Source organism: Bidens hawaiensis, unplaced genomic scaffold, assembly GCF_021521415.1.
Source record: "Bidens hawaiensis isolate Kalapana, Puna unplaced genomic scaffold, B.hawaiensis_p1.1 tig00001685_1, whole genome shotgun sequence".
NCBI lineage: Eukaryota > Viridiplantae > Streptophyta > Magnoliopsida > Asterales > Asteraceae > Bidens > Bidens hawaiensis.
Window position 1 is genome coordinate 3543104 of NW_027491095.1, and position 6497 is coordinate 3549600.

Genomic DNA, 6497 nt, shown 5'->3' on the forward strand with positions numbered 1-6497 from the left:
TAAACCTATTAGAAGAGTTAAATAAACCCTCTTTGTTTTGTTTAATGTTAAAAATGAATAATAAAATCCATAATTTTCAGGAATTGATAATTCTAATAATGTGAAGGGGTGCGGGACATTTTGTTACATGTGGCCTTACGGTGCAATTTGTTTGCTTCTAGAACCCTTTGTTTTATTTTTACCATTAGAATTCATTGTCTAAAAACTAATTGATATGTTATAGTTTCTACCTGAAGATCAAATCCTACTTGATAATCTGGAGAAAGAGTGAATTAAGTTCATATAAAGAGTTTCAGTTCATCCCACATCGACCAGAAGAAGAAATAATTCATACTTTAAATAGCTGAGACTGGCATCTGTAGCTATCCCTTTGGGGACATCCGTTAAAATTGGAATGATACAGAGAAGATTAGCATGGCCCCTGCGCAAGATGACACGCACAAATTGAGAAATGGTCCAAATTTTTTTTGTTTTTGTTTCGTAATACCTGTGCTTTTTATTTTCGTTTCTTTGCTAAAACTCTAGCTGTGTTTTCGACATTGTTGTTACCGTCTTACCGACGACCTCTATTTGTATTCATCACACAGTTCAATGACTTCACTATGTATCAAAATCTGAATATTCGAAATGCATATTGAATTTGTATGCGCTTCCATAATGTCAAATCTCACAGTTTTGAAATCGAAGCTGCTATAGAGTTTGTGAGGTTTTCTTATGGATTTGTTAAACAATTAGATACATTAATTTCAGATCATGATATTTTCTTATTGGAAGTATTTCACAATGTCTTTATGAAACAAATAACTTACACTCAGTTTCAGGTTTTTACAATTTTAATTAATTATCTTCTCAATGTTTGCAACTTGGATGAAATGCTCGTTAAGCTTTGAGGATGTATATATCTATCAACTTTTCAATCTTTGAAAACTGTTTTGAATCTGTGTAGCCCATTATTCTGGAATTTGAAACGAGGCTTAATCAATCGAACTGATGAGAGCAACAGCTCCACTCATTTAATTTATGAGAGCTCGAATTTGGTTTGTTTAGTATGTATTAAGAATTTAAATAATTTATTTATATATATTATTTATAGCTTTATATGTATTGGGACGTCTCCGGTGTAGGATCTAGATGAGAATCTCAGGGGTAACGTTAAATTTTTATTTTTTTACTGTATTTCATACAATGCAAACAAAATTTCTTTTACCGTATTTTGTACAATATCCGAATTATTTTTTACCGTATTTCATATAATAATTATTTTTGAACTTGGTGTTGGATCGATATCATCATTTTCTTGGAATGTTCGTGTAAAAAGACTGCTAATAAGACTTTGTCGTTTCATCGTCCAAGCTTCCTAATTTTCGAACAAACAAAATTTTAACTATAAATCCATAATCAATTCCAATTTACATATAAACCTTAAATCCCTAATCAATTCCAACTTACATTATTCAAATATCAATTGCCCATGAACAATTCCAAATTAACAATTTATATAATTAAATTAAACAATTACAATTTTAGATAAAATTAGAAGAATACCTAAATGGAACAAGTATAAGTCGAACTATGGAAGAGAGACTAAGGGATCACCGACCGTTGGCTACTCGGCTGCAGCGTGGAGGTCCAGTGACCGGAGGATGCTAAAGTAGGTCATTTTTCAGTTTGAAATTTTTAAATTTTGTGTTTCGGACCAAAACCGTGCCCTGAATGGTTGTCGGAGTCTGGGCCAGCCTTGCTCATTTTGTTTTAGAAAATTTATGTTAGACCTAAGAATTGAATATATTAAGTTATGAGATCTTTGTTTATGTCTTTTCATCAAAAGTATGTTGTCTTTGTTCGTGTAGGGCTAATTAGGACCCTTAGTATGATTATAAGGCTGTTGAAATTTACCTTATAATTTGGGGTGTTATTATCTCTAGTAATGAAAGTGTAGGGTTGTTATCATGCTAGGTTTGTTCTTGATAGGAAAATCAGTTTCATGTTAAATCTAGTGATGACTGATGAATTGTGTAAATATACATTTAACTCGTTTAGAGCATTCACAATAGGCACACCATGTTAAACTTAGCTTTCTATATCCCTCGATTAAGGGATTGGAACTTATATAGATGGAGAAAATACGCTTAGGTACAGCAAGAATAAACAAATACAATGTGAGTACAAAACATATGAACTTATGTAAACTAACATCCCCCACACAAGCGAAAGTGTGGCGGTCCAAGTTGTAACTTGTGACAAAAGAACTTGAATTGGGAGCGAGGAAGACTTTTGGTGACGATATCCACCACTTGATGATTGGTTGGAATGAACTTGGTTTGAAGCTTTCCTTATGTGACACTTCCTTATGAAATTATAATCCGAGTCAATATATTTGGCTCGTTTGTGAGCCACGAGATTCTGAGTTAGGAAAAGAGCACTTTGGTTGTCACACAGAATTTGGTTGCCACACAAAATGGTGGGATGACATGATGGTAAGGCATGCAGCTCATGTAGTAAATGAGTGATCCACATAACTTCAGCTGTTGTGTTAGGTATGACACGATATTCATACTCACGACTGCCTCCGCAAACGGTAGGTTGCTCTTTTTAGCACTCCAAGAAATGAGATTGCCATCAAGGAAGATAGAGTACCCATATGTAGAATGAAGAGTCTCAAGACAACTGACCAGCCAACATCCGAATAACCCAAGATGGACGTATGAGATGGTTTGGTGAAATGTAGCACAAGGGTTAAGGTGCAATATATCAAATATGATTCACATGTTGTAAGTGAATAGTAGTAAAAGCTTTGTAATAGTTAAATATTGAAGCACCCCTACGAGTGACCGATAGTACATGGTGTCGTTGCATGGTTCATTAAGAGTGGTAAAGGACTCATTGGTGGCTATAGGAGTGTGAAGTTGTGGAGTCCAAAAGGTCAGCCATTTGAAGAATGTCGGTGGCGTATTTAGTTTGACTAAGAAATAAGCCACGTTGGTTGCGAGTAACTTCTAGGCCTAAGAAATAATTTTGATCACCAAGACAGGCAAGACCGGCGATCCTTGTGCATGTACACATAGGGAAGGCCGGCGAAACTTGTACATGAGATCATAGGGAAGGTTGGCAAGCCTTGTACGTGTCGGTAAGGATGAGCATATGGAAGGTCGTCAAGCCTTGTTGGTGTGCATAGTAAAGAGCATAGGAAGGCCGTCGAGCCTTGTACGTGTTCATAATATTGAGTATAGGGATGGCCGGCGAGCCATGCACATACTCATAGGAATGTTAAGAATGTTGTGTTATGAGTGACCTTATGTATGTTATGTTATGATGAGTATGCTAAGATATGTTACGTTATGAAATGTGATATGATAAATTGAGGTTGCGTGTTAAACTATAGCTCACTCAGTGTAGCTGATTTTAGCACGCACATCAAACTGATTGCCGATAATCTTCATACTAGGATGGAGAGCATCGGCGGGCTATCCGAAATAGAGACTGGCATCCAAAGTTTATGTTGTTTATGTATATTTTAAAGACAAATGTTTTGTTCAATATGTTTGCGAACTTATAATGTTTTCGCTGCTTAATGAATGAAATTATCTAATTTGAGAACCGTGTTTCATTAGCATATTCATCTGCTTAGACACCCCAGGTTAAGGCGTTTCACCACTTTTGTTTATTTGCTTGAATGTTTAAATATTATCTAAACTAAAAATGTGTATTACATTAATACTCATATTAGTAATTTTTCTTACTAAAATAAGTGTTTATATGCGATATCTTTTGCCTTAAATTGACGCGCTTATTATTTGTTTTTTGGAACAACAATTTTTTTGTGTTTTTAGACCACCACATTCCTCAAAACTTGAGAGCCTCGTTGCCCTCACTCTGGTTAGACTATGTTATTTTAATCGGGTCATGTTGGCTTCAGAGTTTAGTTTGGACGTTTTCACGTACTTATTGGACTATAATCGGCCAATGATTTCTTACTACGTTTTTTTTATAAATTTTAAATTACGTATTACATCATGCTTATGTGTGTGTGTGTATTTAAAAGGCATGAGCGCATGTGATATCTTTAACATTAACTTAATTGACGCGTTTTGTGATATCTATAACATTAAATTTACGCGTTTTGTGATATCTTTTACATTAATTTGACGCGCTTAGTGATATCTCGGCGACTATATATACTGGACTCTAAGTGGCACAGATTTCTCGGTTTCATTTGTCTTAAATCCAAGCCAAATGAAATATTCTATCCGCTAATTAATACTCTTTGTGGAACTTTATTTCCTTGAACATACCTCGTCCTCTTCCTCTAGATAATGAACCTGATTATTTCAAGCTGCCCTATCAAACCAACAATTATAAGATCGCAACCACCAAAGCTTACACAAAAACCTATTCATCCTAAAGCCATGACTACATCTACTTCATCCAAGGAATCAGATTCACCTACACCTCCATTAGTGTTTTCTAGAGCCATTCGCAACCGATGTTCCTCCCTTAGAGCTCAAATTAGAACCAAAACAAAATCAGCTTTTGGTTGTTTATGTTCAGGAGAAAGGGTACTGTGCGGTATCCGAGCTGCTCAAGACTGGGGAGGTGACCTCGCTCGTCCGCCCTTTAAACCACCATCTGCTTGCTCTAATGACAACGACAACTCAACACTCACCGGCTCCGATGGCGACATTGCCAAACCCTAATCCGGGCATTTCAAGGCTCAACCACATCGAATTGCTTGAACCCGATCCGGTTGAGCTACTCTGATTAACAAAAGTTCCCAAAACCGGGCGTCAATTCATGAAGTCATTAAACTATTCTTCATTATGATAGACGGATACTTCTGGTTTATAGTAGACTTTCCGCTTTTCTAATATCGTAATTAATATGGAACCCAAAAACAAATAATGTTTTGTTAGTTATGGGATTGATAATTATGTTAAGTTAATTAAATAAAGTGTTGTTTGAAATCAATAATGGAATTAGTTTTTTTTTTATGTTAATCTTTTTTAATTGTTAGGCTGAGGGGTGTGGGGCTTCAACGGGGGCGCTAGAGCCCCTCCGCTCGCGCCCCCAGGCGCTAACACCACACCACCGGGGCGCTAACGGGGCGCTAACGCGAAAAACAATGCAGGCGTGAGCTGGTTAGCGGGAGAAGAGAGAGAGGAGCACACCTTTTGAGGTATTTTGGACCGTTGGGAGCCGAAAAAAACAAAAAAAATATATATTTTTTATATAGGTTTACGGAAAAGAGCCGTTGAGCTCATATTAAATTAAAAAAAAATATTTTCTTAAACTATAAATATATACCTTTATAAAATATACTTCATTTCACAATTATACACATTTCCTCCTAAAATCCTCTCAAAACTAACACAAAAAAATGTCGTTGTTTGAATATATTTATAAAAAAATAAAAAAAAAAATTTTCGCTGGAGCCCCTGCTGGAGCCCCTCCACACCAGGGGCCAGGGCTCCAACGGGGGCTCCAACAACCCCCTTATCCAGTTTCTCTCTCTGCCACACGTCATAATATTATTGGTTGGAGCCCCCACTAAAGCCCCCATCAAAGCCCCCCACACCCCTCAGCCTTATAATGTTATATGTCAGACTGTCAGTAGTTTCTTTTAATATATAAAGTATATCACAACGTGCTCGTTTCTTGAGTCTGGAACCAAGAACGAATTAAGCTTTGCTGATTATGGATTTAATTATGTATTAGTTATTCAAATAAAGTGTTGTATGAAACTGATAATGGCATTTGTTTGGGTTAATTCTATTAAATTGTTATGATATTTATAATGTCATTAGTTTTGTTTGTAAACAATTCGATTGATATCACAATTTATAAACTCCGATACTTTACTACCTTACCTATATTTAAGAACTTAAGTTTTGTGTACTGTTATTGGTTTATAGTTGAATTAAAAAAATATGTATGAATAGAATGATAGATTTGAATTTCAACCAACTTTAATTTAATTTAATATAATGATATCTTATGGTATGGTATGTAACATCTTGTGATGTAATTAAAATAATATGATACGATATTATATAATATGATATATAATATATTAATATGATATATTACATTAAATCTTATAAATTTCAATAGAAACCAAACATGTTGACTTGTTTTCATCTAAACTGTTCGATTGACTTCACAATTTATAAACTCCGAGCTTTACTACCTATCAAATATTTGAGATTTTTTTTGTGTCATCTTGTTTGGTTAGAGTTGAATTCGAAAAAAAATGCAAATATGTATATGAATAGAATAAAGATTTAAAGCCCAACCAACTTTAATTTAATATAATAGTATGGTATTCAATATTTTGTGGAGTAATTATATGTATTTTGATTAACATGATACAATATGATATCACAATAGAATATGATGAAACACGACATAACATGATATAATACGATGCATCCCATAAATTTAATAGAAAATAGTTAAAATATTATATGAATGAATCATCTACTTAATTGTTTTATTTTTGT

At 34.6% G+C, this 6497-nt stretch overlaps 1 non-coding gene across 1 annotated transcript; it reads left to right on the plus strand.

Moving 5' to 3' along the window:
- Positions 1-364: 364 nt before the first annotated feature.
- Positions 365-466, plus strand: LOC143593740 (U6 spliceosomal RNA). The gene has a single exon (XR_013146184.1). It is a non-coding gene; the product is annotated as a U6 spliceosomal RNA (small nuclear RNA).
- Positions 467-6497: the final 6031 nt, after the last annotated feature.